This window comes from Chiloscyllium punctatum, chromosome 25, assembly GCF_047496795.1.
Source record: "Chiloscyllium punctatum isolate Juve2018m chromosome 25, sChiPun1.3, whole genome shotgun sequence".
Lineage (NCBI taxonomy): Eukaryota > Metazoa > Chordata > Chondrichthyes > Orectolobiformes > Hemiscylliidae > Chiloscyllium > Chiloscyllium punctatum.
The window spans coordinates 26,622,697-26,639,851 of NC_092763.1; the positions used below are offsets into that span (position 1 = coordinate 26,622,697).

Sequence of the window (17,155 nt, forward strand, 5' to 3'; positions counted from 1 at the left end):
ATTCCCCTAAAAATGCATCATCCCCTATGTTTTCCAAAACAGCATACTTGTTGGGGATAGCCACAGGAGACTCCTGCACTACATCCCTCCCTCTCCTATCTTTCCTGAAGTAACCCAGCTACCTGACTGTATCAGTGGTTTTTCTCCTTTCCTATAACTGCCATTCATGAAATCCCCTAGCTCCAGTAAATTTCTCATTGCCTCTAAATGCTGCTCCAAATGAATCATGCGATCTGATCAGATTTGCAACCAAACACACTTACTGCAGACATAATTATCAGTAACATGGAAACTCTCTCTAATCTCCCACTTCCAACAGGAAGAGCACATCACTCTACTGAAGGCCATCTTTGCTCTTTAACAATCTGTAGGCCATCTTACTGCTCTAAAAACAATGCTCCAGGCTAACTTAGTACCTATGTTTTATATTTTAAAAATTTAATCAAGAGACAGATCTCAATAAAACACATAATCAAAAAAGAATCCACTCTACTCACTGTTGTAGATTTATAGCAAGGATACACTTAAAAACAACACACTTAGCTTCTTCTGTATTGTGAGCTCTCCCACACTGGTTCCTCCCAGGTCAGTTGTGAATTTTGCTCTTTGTTCATTTTTCTTAGATGCACTCTGATGTCCAGAGATATTTGAACCCAAATAGTAGCTGTGCAGATTCACTGCTGTGTCAGACAGCAGTGTAGGTTTCTTTCTCTGACCATGTGGTCTCTGCAATTGTCTCTCTCCCTCCTTTTTCAAGGGCCATTGCTTTGATCTTTTATCCTCCATGTTCCCAAACAATGCAACAGCTTATAAATGACTGCTCCTGGAATTCGAGGAAACCACCTCCAACATCTAAAATATCTCAAAAAATGAGCAGCTCTTGCAGTCACAATCTTTTCCTTGGACTTGAACCATAACCTTCTATGTTCTGGCATATTTAAATATTGCAAGTGTATCTGCCTCCACTAGCTTCTCAGGCAACATATTCTATATTCACCAACGTAAAGCATAGAACGGCAGGTGAACAAAGAACAATACAGCACAGGAACAGGCCATTTGGCCCTCCAAGCCTGCGCCACCACATTTTGCCCTTTCGTACTAAAACTGTCTTCACTTCCAGGATCCATATCCCTCTATTCCCTTCCTATTTGTGTATTTGTCATGGTGCTTCTTGAATTCTGCTATTGTTTCTGTTTCCACCATGTCCTCTGACGGTGTGTTCTGGCACTCACTACCCTTTCTGTGAAAAAATTACCTCACACATCTCTTTTAAACTACCCCCCCCCCCCTCATACCTTGAACCCGTGTCTCCAAGTATTTGACCTGAAGAAAAAGCCTCATACTTTCCACTCTATCCATGGCTGTTCACAATCTTATAAACTTCTATGAGGTCGCCCCTTATTTTCTGAATTTCAGTAAAAACAAGCCCAATCTATCCAACCTTTTGCGTAGCTAAAGTTCCCCATTCCAGGCAACATCCTGGTAAACCTTTTCTGTACCCGTCCAAAGGATCCACATCCTTCTGGTAGTGTGGTGACCAGAATTGTGCGCAATATTGAAAGTGTGGCCTAACTAAAGTTCTATAAAGCTGCAGCATAACTTGTTTATTCTTAGACTCAATGCCCCTTCCAGTGAAAGCAGGTATGCCTTAAGACATCTTGACCACCTTGTCTACCTGTGTGGCCACCTTCAGTGATCCATGGACCTGCACACCCAGATCCTTCTGCAATCAATACTCCTAAGGTTCTGCCATATGCTTTATAATTTCCACCTGTACTTGACCTTCCAAAATGCATTATCTCACATTTGTCCAGATTGGCGGCACTGTGGCTCAGTGGTTAGCACTGCTGCCTCACAGTACTAGGGACCTAGGTTCGATTTCAGCCTCAGGCACCTGTGTGGACTTTGCATATTCTCCCCGTGTCTGTGTGGGTTTCCTCTGGGTGCTCTGGTTTCCTCCCACATTCCAAAAGATGTGCAGGTCAGGTGAATTGGCCATGGGAAATTGCCCATAGTGTTAGGTGCATTAGTCAGGGGTAAGTGTAGGGAAATGAGTCTGGGTGGGTTACCCTTCGGAGGGTCGGTGTGGACTTGATGGGCTGAAGTGTCAGTTTCCATGATCTAAAGTCCATCTGCTATTTAGATAAAAACAAGGACTGCAGATGCCTAAACCAGAGTCTAGATTAGAGTGGTGCTGGAAAAGCACAGCAGGTCAGGCAGCATTCGAGGAGCAGGCTATTTGTCTGCCCAAACCTCCAACTGATCTATCTCCTGCTGTATCCTCTAACAATCCTCATCGCTATCCACAACTCCACCAATCTTTGTATCTTCTGCAAAATTACTAATTAGACTGACTACGGATCCTGGAGATCTGAAACAAACACAAATTGCTGGCGAAATGTAGTAGGTCTAACAGCATCTGTGGGAAGAAAACCAATTTCACGTTGCAAGGCCGGAGACCTGTCTTCAGCATTGCTGGCAGTGAGGAGAAAGTGATATTTATGCTAGAGATGACATTAGGATTGGAGGGACGGGGAGATGGAATGGGAGAGGTGGGCAGGTAGGCGGAGATGGAGCCCAGTGAGAGAGACAGAGATATGAAAGGGGTAAGTACACGAGAAGGTTATGGATAGCAGACTTGAACAGAAGAAAAACTGAATAAATGATAATAAGACCTAAGCATAGGAGAGAATAGAAGAGCAGTGATGAAATTACACCATATAATGGGCCCATGAGTACATGGCAATGAATGACTGTGCTCAAAGCAATCCATGTCACAACAGAACTAGTGTGGGATGGATAAAAATCATGGAAGAATGGAATCAGGCTCTAAAGTTATTAAACTCAATATTGAGTCTGAGAGGCTGCAGTGTCCCCAAGTGAAATGAGATGTTGTTCTTCAAGTTTGTACTGAGGATTGCAGGAACACTGCAGCAGGCCTGCAACAGAAATGTTGCCATGGGAACACTTGGTTTGTTGAAGTGGCCAGCAACTGGAAGCTCAGGATCATTTTTACCGAAAGAGCATAGGTGTCTTGCAAAGTGGTCACCCAGCCTGTGTTTTATCTCAAATGTAGAGGAGAAACATTGTGACCAGCAAATAAGGCATTGAGTGAAGTACAGGTAAATTGCTGTTTCACTTTGGAAGGTGTCTCTGGGATCTTGTACAATAACGAGGGAAGAAGTAAATGGGCAGGTGTTACACCTTTTGTGGTTGCATGGGAAGGTGCTGTTGGGATGTGAGGAGATGTTGGGAGTTGAGGAGTGTCAGAGGGGAACGGTCCCTGCGGAAGGCTGACAAGGGAATGTGTCTGGTTGTGGTGTCCTGCAGCACGTGCCAGAAATGGCAGCTAATGATCTATTGGGATGCAGAGGCTGGTGGGATGGTAAGTGAGGACCAGGGTGATCCTATCATTGTTGTGGAAGGGAAGAGAAGGAGTGAGGGCGGAAGTGCAGGAGATGGGTCTAACACAGCTCAAGGCCTGGTCATCCACTGTGGTGGGGAATTCTTGGGTTGAGGAAAAAGGTGGACATTTCTGAGGCCCTAAGGAAGCTAGCATCATCAGAGCAGCCAAACCAGAAGAACGGGATGGAGTCCTTACAGGAAGTGGAATGTGAGGATGTATAGTCCAGATAACTCTGGGAGTCATCCTCTAAATAAAAGAAAATTTTCCTCAGATTCCCTCTAAACTGTTTATTTCACACCTTAAACTTTACCCTCTGGTCTTAGACATGCCTCCTATGGGGTAAAGCTTCCCATGAGGAATGTGGGGAGACTAGCTTATTTTGTTGGTTGGTTTGTTTTCCTGTTTAGATTGGATTTGGGGAACTACAGAAATGCAAGTGTTTTTGCCCTGTGTTTCTGCAAACCAGTCGTGTTTAATGAATAATGAAGGAGAGGGGTCTCTTTGTTTCTGCTGCTCCCCTAATGTAGCAATGTGCCTGGGAGTGGGACCGAGGTTACATTGTCACTTGTGCATTCCAGCCTCAGGTGCCCTCTTCACATTCTACGCGTCTCATAATTTTGTTTGCCTCAATCAGATTCTCCCCTCAGCTTCCTCTGCTCCAAGGAAAGCAAACACAGCTTACCCAGTCTGTCCTCATAACTGAGACTTGCCCTCCCAGGCAACATCCTGGTAAAGGTCCTTTGCACCCTTCCAGTGCAATCACATCCTACTAATGACTAGAACTGCACACATCCATCCGTGGCCTAACAAATGTTTTATAAAGTTGCTCCTATATTTGACACCCTGGCTAACAAAGGTAACCATTGATATGGAGAAAGTGAGGACAACAGATGCTGGAGATCAGAGTCGAAAAGTGTGGTGCTGGAAAAGCACAGCAGGTCAGGCAGCTTCCAAGGAGCAGGAGAGTCGGCATTTCGAGCATTAGCTCTTCATCCTGATGAAGAACTTATGCTTGAAACTCTCTTGCTACTCAGATGCTGCCTGACTGGCTATGCTTTTCCAGCACCACACTTTTCGACAACCATTGATATGCTCTCTCTACCTGTGCTCACACTTTCAGGGATCTATAGAATTGGGCACCAAAACTTCCTGTTAACCTTTCCATTGTAAAAATGTTTGCTCTTTGGAAAATCTTCCATCTTATGTCTGTGATGATAGCATTGATAAATTACCTTCTGATTCAATATTACCTCAGAGCTACAGGTTTACATCTAGTGTGAACACAAGTGATCAGTTTCAGGGCACTGGTTTGTGAGGGCTTTTGTGCTGCAGTGGTAGTGTTCCCACCTCTGGGCCAGGAGGCATGTGTTCAAATCCTACTTACTCAAGGGATGTATCATAACAGGTTGTTTGAACAGGTTGTTTGGGCAAATAACTTGAGGCACTAGGTACAGCAAACAGAAGGGGGCAGCAATGGATGTATAAATACATATTAATTTAAATAAAAACTGCCCTCTGATGGAAATGAGGAACTTATCTGCTAGTTCCTGGCACAGGGTGGAGCTAACATTGTCTTAGAGAAATTAAAGAGACAGGGAGGACAGCTAAACTGATCCTTGCCGTGCATGGATAGTTTGTAGGTAAGTGAAACAAGGATTCTATGTTGGGCAATACAGTAATGTGTGGATTTAATTACAATCTGTCTGTTGCAATGCATTTTCACAGTGCGTGTGGGGAGACTAGCTTATTTTGTTGGTTGGTTCGTTTTCCTGTTTAGATTGGATTTGGGGAACTGCAGAACTGTAAGTGTTTCTGCAAACCACTCGTGTTTAATGAATAATGAAGGAGAGTGGCCTCTTTGTTTCTGCTGTCCCCTAATGTAGCAATGTGCCTGGGAGTGGGACCGAGGTTACATTGTCACTTGTGCCTTCCAGCCTCAGGTGCCCTCATGCATCTGTGCTGTAAATTACAGGCTCTGAAGGCTTTAAACTGCCTCTGTCTGAGTGTGGTAAAGCTTTGTCAAACTTCACTGAAGGTGTGATTCTTTCAAAACCACTACAAAATGTGCAAATAAACCCAGCACTTCAACTTTTGCCACAGATAAAACAGGCTTACTTCCATGGAGGATGAAGGAGGCTGCCTTTAAAATTGCAATTCCTCGTTTTAATTTTAGCTCCCAAACAACTGGGGGCTTGCCAGTATCTTTGGGATAACAGATTACACCTTGATTTAAATGTGAATCTCAAAAACTTGCAATGGCCACACCAACAGATGAACCAGTACAGAGGAAGCATAGTCAGAGGAGCTTGCAAAATCCCACCATGAGCCATGAGAGAAGGACGCAGGTGTACACAGTCCTGTTCTTCCTGTCTGCTTCATTGTTCGGAAAGATCATGGCTGTCAACTTGAATTTCTACTGCTCTCCCCCATTTCCCTTCAGTCTAAAGTTAATCAATCTCAGTCTTGAATATAGAATCACAGAAACACACACCCCATCAATAAACAGAAAGTAAACTGTAAATAGCCAGACCTTTAGGTGATGAAGAGGGCATACGGCATACTTATCTCCATCGGTTAGGGCACTGACTATAAAAGTAGGCAAGTCATTATTGCAGCTGTATTAGAATTTAGTTCAGCCACTTTTGGAGTATTGTGTGCAGTTCTAATCACCACACAATAGGAAGGATCGAAGGCTGTGGAGATGGTGCAAAAGAGCTTTACCAGGATGTTACCTGGATTGGAATGTGTTAGCAATAAGGAGAGCTTTTACGATAGCATCGGAGGCCGAGGGACAACCTGATAGAAGAACCCTAAAATTATGAGCATTATGGATAGTTGGAGGGTGGAAGTGTCAAATACTAGGGGGCATAGGTTTAAGGTGAGAGGGCAAAAGTGAAGACTGCAGATGCTGAAAATCAGAGTCTAGGTTAGAGAGGTGCTGGAAAAGCACAGCAGGAATCCTAATGAACAGCTTTTGCCCAAAACTTCGATCTTCCTGCTCCTCAGATGCTGCCTGACCTGCTGTGCTTTTTCAGCACCATTCTAACCTAGACACTTAAGATGAAAGGGGGCAAGTTTAAAGATGTGTGAGAAAGGTTGTTTACAGTGAGGGTGGTAGGTGCATGGAGCATGTTGGCAGGGGAAGGGGTAGAGGCAGATATGTTAGCAAAGTTTAAGAGGCATTTGGAAAGACACACAAACATGCAGAGAATAGAAGGATATGGACCATGAGCAGGCAGATAGTATTAATTTAGAATACCATCATGATCAGCACAGAATTGGTCGGCCACAAGGCCTGTTCCTGTGCTGTACTGCCCTATGTTTATGTTAGCCTGGGAATACACACCCCATTAATAGACAACACCCAGGAACACACATCCCATCAATAGACAGCACCCAAGAAAATACACCCTATCAACAGGCAGCAAACGAGAACCTGCACCCCATCAGTCGGCATCAACTTTTGGAATATTGCATGCAATTATGGTCTCCTTCCTCTCGGAAGGATGTTGTGAAACTTGACAGGGTACGGAAAAGATTGACAAGGATGTTACCAGGGTTGGAGGATTTGAGCAATAGGGAGAGGCTGAATAGGCTGGAGCTGTTTTCCCTGCAGCATCGGAGGCTGAGTGGTGACCTTATAGAGATTTATAAAACCACGAGGGGCATGGATAGGTAAATAGTTAAGGTCTTTTCCCTGGGGTGGGGGAGTCCAGAACTAGAGGGGCATAGGTTTAGGGTGAGAGGAGTCAGATTTAAAAGGGAACTAAGGGGCAACTTTTTCACACAAAGGGTGGTGCCTGTATAGAATGAGCTGCCAAGGAAGTGGTGGAAGCTGGTACAATTACAGCATTTAAATGATATCTGGATGGGTATATGAATAGGAAGAGTTAGAGGGATATGGGCCAAGTGCTGGCAAATGGGACTAGATTAGGTTAGGATATCTGATCGGCATAGATGCGTTGGACCGAAGGGTTTATTTCCATGCTGTACATCTCTATGACTCTATGACTGTATAACCACAAACTCGCACCCTATCAATCGACAACATCGAGGAGCACACACTCCGTGAATGGACAACAATCGATAACCCATACCGCATCAATAGACCACATCCAGGAACACACACACATCAATAGACCGCACCCAGGAACACACACGCATCAATAGACCGCACCCGGGAACACACACGCATCAATAGACCGCACCCACGAACACACACGCATCAATAGACAGCAACCGGGAACATACACCCCATCAATAGACAGCAACGGGGAACACACATCCCATCAATAGACAGCACCGGGAACACACACCCCATCAATAGACAGCAACGGGGAACATACACCCCATAATAGACAACACCCTGGAACACACACCCCATCAATAGATAGCATCCGGGAGCACACACCCCATCAATAGACAGCACCCCGGAACACACACCCCATCAATAGATAGCATCCGGGAACACACATCCCATCAATAGACAGCACTCCGGAACACACACCCCATCAATAGACAGCACCCCGGAACACACACCCCATCAATAGATAGCATCCGGGAGCACACACCTCATCAATAGACAGCACCCCGGAACACACACCCCATCAATAGATAGCATCCGGGAACACACACCCCATCAATAGACAGCACCCTGGAACACACACCCCATCAATAGATAGCATCCGGGAACACACATCCCATCAATAGACAGCACTCCGGAACACACACCCCATCAATAGATAGCACCCCGCAACACACACCCCATCAATAGACAGCAACGGGAAACATACACCCCATCAATAGATAGCACCCGGGAACATACACCCCATCAATAGACAACACCCCGGAACACAATCCCCATTAATAGACAGCAACGGGGAACATACAGCCCATCAATAGACAGCAATGGGGAACACACACCCCATCAATAGACAGCAACGGGGAACACACACCCCATCAATAGACAGCAACTGGGAACATACACCCCATCAATAGACAACACCCGAGAACACACACCCCATCAATAGACAGCAACCGGGAACATACACCCCATCAAGAGACAGCAACCGGATGCGCTCACCCCATCAATAGACAGCAACCGGGAACGCTCACCACATCAATGGACAGCATCTAGGAACGTTCACCCCATCAATAAACAGCACCTAGGAACATTCACCCAATCAACAGACAGCTTGCTGGGAACACTTACCCCATCAATAGACAGCAACCAGAAACACTCACCCCATCAATAAACAGCACCCAGGAATGCTCACCCCATCAATAGACAGCACCCAGGAACACTCACCCCATCAATAGACAGTACCCGGGAACACACATGCACCAATAGACAGCCCCCGGGAACGCTTACCCCATCAATAGCCAGTAACTGGGAATGCTCACCCAATCAATAGACAGCACCCAAGATCATACACCCCATCAATAGATACCACCCGGGGGCACTCACCCCATCAATAGATACCACCCAGAAACACTCACCCCATGAATAGACAGCACCCGGGAACACTCACCCCATCAATAGTCAGCAACAAGGAACATACACCTCATCAATAGACAACATTTGGGGACACACACCCCATCAATAGACAGCAACCAGGAACATGCACCCAATCAATGGACAGCACCTGAGAATACATATTTCATCAGTAGACATCATGCAAGATGATATTAAAATTCTTAGAAACAGAGTTCATTTCCACTGGAGAAGCAAGGATTAATCAATGATAGTCTATATGGCCTTCCAAGGTGGATGTCGTCTAACAAATTGGATTGAATTTGCTGAGTGAAGTAGAGGTGTAGATTAGGGTAATACCGTTGGTGTAGATGGACTTCAGTAAGGTTTGATGAGATATTGCATGACAAGCTGGTTAAGAATGTAACGGCGCATGGGTTTCATGGAAATCTTTCAAATTGGATCCAAACTTGGCTTAGGGTCAGAGGGTGATGATCAAAGAGTATTCTTGTGACTGAATACTTGTGTCCAGTGGTGTACCACAGGGTTCTTTGCTGTTTGTTGTGTACATTAATGATGTAGACATGAATGTAAGAAATATGGTCAATAAGTTTACAGATTATTTGAAAATTGGTGGTTTTTGTAAACAATGAGGAGGAAAGCCTGAATTGACTGGTCAAATGGGTTGAACAGTGGGAAATGAAATTCAATCCTGAAAGGTGTGAGGTGTTGCATTTTGGGAGGACTAATTGAATGGTAGCACTCTTGGAAGACCAGAGGATCAGAGGGACCTTGGTGTGCATGTCTATAGATCCTTGAAGGCAGCAGAGCAGGTAGATAAGGTTGTTAAAAAGGCACATAGAATACTTACTTTTATTAATCAAGGCATTGAATACAATTGCAGGGAAGTTATGATGAAACTAAATATAATGTTATGTATTGTTAGTTATATAATGTATATTATGCCACAGCTGGAGTACGATATGCAGTTCTTATCTACATGCTATAGAAATTCCTCTAGAGGAACTAAGGAAACTATTCAACAGGATTTTGCCTGGGCTAGAGTGATTCAGTTATGAAGAGAGACTAGCTGGAGTTTTCCAATCCTCCAAGATTTTTGCAGAATCTAAGAATTCTTGAAAGATTTCAATCAGTGCATCCTTTATCTTTGTAACTACTTCCTTTAATGTACTAGCTGCAAACCATCAAGTCCATGGGATTAATCGGTCTTTCACCCTATTATATTCTTTGGTATTTTTCTCTAATGATAGTGATTGTAAATTTTTCCTTTCTTCTTTTATCCCCTTACTTATTTAGCATTTTTGGAATACTATTATTGTATTGTACCACAAAGACTGATTTAAAGTATTTATTCAGCTACTCCTCCTTTCCCCATTATAATTTCCCACTCTCAGTGTCTACCAGGTCAATGCTGTTAATGATGACATTAAGTTTTGAACATCTTCCCTCACTGCTCGAACAAAGCAATAGTGCAAACACAACTCACAATGAATTCCAGTAACTTGTTTTTAAAAATCCAGCATCTCCTTCACAGGTTTAAAGCAGTCCCTTTCCCATTTTGACCAACTATCCAAAACAAGAAAGAATAAAGAGATGTGATCTTTATATGCCACCAGCTTTACATCAGGTTAAACAGCATTGCAGGAATGCATTTCATTTCAAGGTATCATACATAAACAACAAAAAATGAGACTTGCATCCATTCGTCCTTCCTCCCCACATATCCAACCTTATGCAACTTTTCAGCAATTCTGAAATCTTTAACTTATTCCATTGTTTTACACTTGGAACAATATATCTGCGATTGTCCATATTAGTGAGTAGTTTGGATATAGAATGCTCTGCCTGGAAAAATGATGGAGGCAGGTTCAATTGAGGCTTCCAAGAAGTTATTAGATGATTAGTTAGATAGTAAAGCTATGCAGGGATATGGGGAAAAGGCAGGAGACTGGTACTAGATCATAGAACTGTTGCAAGCATATTGGGCTGAACAGTTTCCTTCTGCACCACAACAATTCTGTGATCCTGAGATATTATCTTTTCCAGCAATATGAATAATCTTTCCATTGAATGGTTGCAATAAAACGCATTACCTAGAGAGTATTGCTTTCATTTTTCATAACGGACTTAGAAAATTTCCTAACATCTGTTTGAATGTCTCTTGTAAAACCAGTAAAGGTATCAGAAGTATTATTTTAATTTAAATTTTCCTATGACATCTTGTGTATAATACATTACAGAATTGCATTACATGATTATGAAGTCCTCTCGACGTCAAATATACTGCTTTTGATACCTGCATTTTCCATTTTCCTATGTGTTCTGCCATACGAATTTCATGCAATATGACACTTCATTCGCAATATCTGGGTAGTACCATCATTTGAAGAACAATCATCCATTCTTCATCTGTAGGTCTGTGAGGTTGTCTCCACTTCCTTATCAGAACTGTTTTGCATATAATAACACTCTGGAATTCCTTTAGCCACAGCCTCAGTGTGAGCTGTCAATGCTAACTTACTCAACTCTGAATATGCTTCCTGAACTTTAATCAAAGGGGATATACCAACCACTTCTTTGGAATTGTCCTAATTCTTAAATAGTGTTTGGTCTGTCTGAACATCCAACTGTGGCATTACCGTCATCTCTGGTGATGAACTTCGTTTAGCCATTGCTCTGGTCACCACATACATGGAAAATACATGGAACTTGGTTTTGTTATTGTTTCATCTATTTAGACTCACTTGGATTTTCTGCGACCTGTACAAACCTAAACATTTCCTTGCGAGACTTTAAATTGTTAATAGGATCTGCATCAGCATCTGCTATTTCTAATTTTAAACTCCAGTATTTTAAGTTTAAAGTCTCTTTCCTTTTCTCAATCTCTCTTTCATCCCTTTTTTTTATTTTCTTATTTTTTTCTGCGATTATTGACAAATCTATAACTTTCACTCATTTTAAATCATTCGCCAGGTGTAAACCAATTTCATCTGGTAATTTCTTAACTACCCTGACTACCACCTGTCCAGACAGCAAGTTACACTTCAATTTGTAAAATGGACCTGGAATATATTCTTCAACTTTCCCATTTACCAACACTTTGATCTTTGTTGAAATTTCTGGAGAGAAACTAAATCCATCTACAACCAGAGAGTGTAAGCTTTTTCTGCAACCTAAATGTAATTAGCAATTTAGATGCCTCATTTGAAGAAAAAAAAGGGTTATCTTCCCTTTGAACAAAAGTCCTTTAGGGCCATTTTTCTATCTACTCTCTTAAACCTACTCAGTTAAACCTACGATTTGGTCAATGGCATTTCACTTTTTCGTTTGCTTTTCAGACTCACTCTCACAAACTGGGAAGTTGTTTCCATTAGGTGGGGAGACTAGGACCCATTGGCACAGCCTTAGAATTAGAGGGAGTCAATTTAGAATGGAGATGAGAAGACATTTATTCAGCCAGAGAATGGTGGGCCTGTGGAATTCATTGCCATGAAGCACAGTGGAGGCTGGAACGTTAAATGTCTCCGAAGCAGAGATTGATAAATTCTTGATCTTGCAAGGAATTAAGGGCTATGGGGAAGAGTGTGGGTAAGTGGAGTTGAAATGCCCATCAGCCATGACTATGTGGCAGAGTGGACTGAATGGCCTTACTTCCACTCCTATGTCTTATGGTCTAAACCCCAATAATTCCCATGAGCTTCTCTTGCAATTTCTGGCATCCGAAACAAATGTATCCCGTTTATAAGGATGCAGGAAAGATGTTCTGATGACTGGGGAGCCGGTCTGAGGAATTGGGGAAGGCCATTTGGGACTGAGTTGAGGTGATATGTCTTCACCCAGACAGTGATGAGCCTGTGGAATTTTCTGCCACAGAAAGTGGCTGAGGCCAAAACATTAAATATTTTCAAGAAGAAAATGGATACAAGTGCTTAGGGCTAAAGGGACCAAAGGGTATAGGAAGAAAGCAGGAAAAGGTTCTAAGTTGGATCATTAGCAATGATGAAATTGAATGGTAGAACAGGTTTGAAGGGCTGAATGGCCTACTGCTGCTGCTATTTTCTATGCTTCAATGTTTCTATTCGCAATGGAAATGCTGGACCTTTGATTTTCACCTCCATCCTCCATACCTTCCTTTCTGATCAAAGGAGAAGACATTCCTAGTTATCGATTCTTTACTCCAGATACTTACTGTTCTTTCAATCTCCCATTTTCTATCCCTTTTGAACTTATGTAGATCATGGAAAAGAAATTCTAGTTTTATGGGTCAGCTCGTAACTGACAGCCAGAGACTGCTTGTCTAACAGTTGCAAACCTTTGGTCTTCAACCTGAGTTCCTATTACGGAAAGTAGTGAGAATTTATATTCTTCCAAGAGAATGCTCTCTTCATTAGAAGGTTTTTACCTTCTAATGCACATAAGTACCTGTCAAAATTACTTTTCTTAATCCATTCAAATTTCATGTATTTTGTCTAGGTTACTTCCTGAAGTTTCGAAACCTTTGTGTACATGCTTCATGCAGTAACCCATATGCATGCATTATAGTTTTTTTTAACAGAGTCATAATCCATTGAAATACCTTCTGACAATGGTGCATAAATTTCCTGTGCTCTACAATTCAATTTGCTTTGCATGGACAGTGTCCAGTGTTTCTTTGGCCAATTCATTTAAGTTACTATTTAATCAAATGACAAAGAATGTCTCCATACCCTTGCACTCAAATTTTGCTGGGACCTGTATGAATTTAAACTTAAAATTATTGCTCGGATCTTCCCAATTTTTTTCCTCCATCAGCATCTGATATTACTTTATTAAAGTGCAGCACTTTATGTTTAAAGTTTCTTTCCTTCTCTCATTTTCTCTTTCATCCCTAATTCTGGTCTTTTCAATTCCATCTGCATTTCCTTATTTTTTTTCTGTACTTTGGAATGTCATCTCCAGCTTTATCATTCTTTCCTCATATTTAAATCACTTTAGCACTAACTCAATTTTAACTGGTTCTGAGACCTCACTGATTAGGGTAACTGGTCCGTACTAAATCTAAATGCTATACCTTCAATTATTTCTGTCTTCTCAGTGTTAGCCAAAATTCAACTTGCAACTCACTTGCCACTTGAATTTATCTGGCTTTTGTGACCTATGTTATGTCCATCAGAATAGCTCTGCCACCTGCAGGAAGTCTTTAGCAGCATCCAATACCATTTCTTTTCTATAGTACAGAACCTCGTGCTCCCTTTAATCCTCAATTATTTACTAACCTTATGTTCAAATCCTCATTGTCTGTTCTAGAATAATCCTTCAAGAGCCCCCAGTCTCTTGTCATGGCCCATTTGATATTCAGTGATGTTCGAGCCCACTTCTCCCAGAGTCAACACGTTATCATGGAATCCCTACAGTGTGGGAACAGGCCCTTTGGCCCAACAAGTCCACACTGACCCTTCAAAGGCCAACTCACCCAGACCCATTCGCCCACCCTCATATCCCTTACCCCTGACCAATGCACCTAACCTACATAGCCCTAAACACTATGGGCAATTTAGCATGGCCAATTAACCTCACCTGCACATCTTTGGCTGGTGGGAGGAAACTGGAACACTGGAGGAAACCCACACATTCACAGGGCGAATGTGCAAACTTCACATCCAAGGCTGGAATCAAACCCAGGTCCGTGGTGCTGTGAAGCAGCAGTGCTAACCACTGAGCTACTGTGCCACCCTAAATTTAATTGAATCCTCAAAGTCCCCAGAGTTCCTCCATGGCGAATTCAGGTTAACAGAAACCATTAACCATGTTTCTGCACACACACACAAAAAAAAACTATTTCTAACGAATAAATCCACTCTAGTGACGGAGAAACTTAAACTCTCACCCCCGAGGCAGGCAGACAATGACAAATAAAAATGATATGGGTGGAGGAAAATATCAGGAGAACACAGTTCAATAGCACATGATACATCTACTGGATATAGGAGAGGGATCAATAACCAGGTAACGTTGAGTTAAAGAAAGAGGTGCAAGGCTCAAAGAAGATTTGAAATGAAGGTTTTTCACTCTGAGGATGGTGGGGGTTTGGAACTCACAGCATGAAAAGGTCAGAGTCAGAAACTCTCATAGCATTTAAACAGTATTTAGACATTTATTAATGTTACCATAGCCTCCTCAGCAATGGGCCAAGAGCTGGAAAATGGGATTTGGGATGAGTATAGTCCAGGTCTTTGTTGACTGGCATCCTTTTGTGCTGAAATGTTTATAAGCCTGAGTCTACAAGCACTCCATCAATAGACATACCAAAGATAATCCATGTTGGACTGCACCCATGAAAAAAACAGCTGATCAACAAATAATGTTGACAATACACATCATCACAAAAGATAGAATTAAAATTCTCACACCCATCAATTAAAAAAAACACCCTGGAACACACTCCCCATCAATAGACAACACATGGGATCACACACCCCATCAATAGACAGCACCCAGGATCACACATCCCATCAATAGACAGCACCTGGGAATATACACCCCATCAGTGGACAGTACTTCTGAATCTAGAGTTCTTCATGGCTCAATGGCTCATTGCTGAATGCAATTACAATGGAAGTTTGTGTAGGGAAATCAAATTTCTCATTCCCATTGACAGAATTTTCCATTCAGGTCTCCGATTTAATGCCAACAGCAGTAAATGCACTCAATTCCTACGTCAGCTGCTCTAAGTGTAAGACCTGCTAATTTAATTGGTAATTTAGCCTGGACTAAAGTCTCTGTAACAGCAGTGTCATACCTTTATCGAAGAAGGTTTCTTTACCTCAAAATATTCACTCTGATTCTTTCTCCACCCAAACTGTGCAAGCTGCACCTTTACATTTCATTTCACACTCTATAGCAGCTGGCTATTTTTGGAAATTTGTCCCTGGTTATGTTTCTGTGAAGCATCTTCTAACTTTTTTTTACTGCATTTATATTTGAGTTATTGCTGTTGTGCAGAAGTTCATTACAGGGGAAAACTAGCTATTTGGATACAGAACTGGCTCGATGGTAGAAAACAGAGGGTGGTGGTGGAGGATTGTTTTTCAGACTGGAAGCCTGTGACCAGTGGTGTACCACAAGCATCAGTGCTAGGTCCACTACTTTTCATCATTTATATAAATGATTTGGATGTGAGCTAAGAGGTATTGTTAGTAAATTTTCAGATGACACCAAAATTGGAGGCGTGGTTGACAGCGAAGAAGGTTACTTCAGATTACAACGGGACCTTGATCAGATGGGCCAATGGGCTGTGGAGTGGCAGATGGAGTTTAATTTAGATGAATTTGAGGTGCTGTATTTTGGAAAAGCAAATCAGAACAGGACTTATACACTTAATGGTAAGGTCCTAGGGATTGTTGCTGAACAAAGAGATCTTGGAGTGCAGGTTCATAGTTTCTTGAAAGTGGAGTCACAGGTAGATAGGATAGTGAAGAAGGCATTTGATATGCTTTCCTTTATTATCACAGTGTTGAATATAGGAGATAGGATCTCATGTTGCAGCTGTACAGGTCATTGGTTAGGCCACTTTTGGAATATTCGATACAATTGTGGTCACCTTCCTATCGGAAAGATGTTGTGAAACTTAAAAGGGTTCAGAAAGGATTTACAAGGATGTTGCCAGGTTTGGAGGATTTGAGCTATAGGCAAAGACTGAACAGGCTGGGGCTGTTTTCCCTGGAGCATCGGAGGCTGAGAGGTGACATTATAGAAGTTTATAACATCATGAGGGACATGGATAGGATAAATTGTCAAGGTCTTTTCCCTGTGGTGGAGGTGTCCAGAACTAGAGGGCATAGGTTTAGGCTGAAAGGGGAAAGACATAAAAGAGATGTAAGGGGCAACATTTTCACACAGAGGGTGGTACATGTATGGAATGAGCTGCCAAAGGAAATGGTGAAAACTGGTACAATTACAGCATTTAAAAGGCATCTGGATGGATTATGAGTAGGAAGGGTTTGGAGGGATATGGGTCAAGTACTGGCAAATGGGACTAATTTACGTTAGGATATCTGATCGGCATGGACGAGTTAGACCAAAGGGTCTGTATGTCTCTCTGACTTTATGACTCTAATTAGCCTGTCTTTCTGGTCCACAGAAAACTCCTTACACTCTTATTTGTCAATCTTCTGTCAACACTTGTTAGTCTTCTAACAATATATCCAATTTATCAGAATATTTTAGCTCATCTCCCCTGTGTTGAAAGAACTCACTGACTGAAGCAGTCTATTGCA

The 17,155-nt window shown here is 42.3% G+C and overlaps 1 protein-coding gene across 2 annotated transcripts in view; it reads left to right on the top strand.

The window, feature by feature from the left end:
* The first annotated feature begins 4,951 nt into the window (after positions 1 to 4,951).
* btk (Bruton agammaglobulinemia tyrosine kinase) overlaps positions 4,952 to 17,155 on the top strand; it is a 123,122-nt gene continuing 110,918 nt past the window's right edge. For both annotated transcript variants that reach the window (XM_072594873.1, XM_072594876.1), the window contains exon 1: positions 4,952 to 5,046. The gene's annotated coding sequence lies outside the window, so the exon portion shown is untranslated. The remainder of the gene's footprint in view (positions 5,047 to 17,155) is intronic.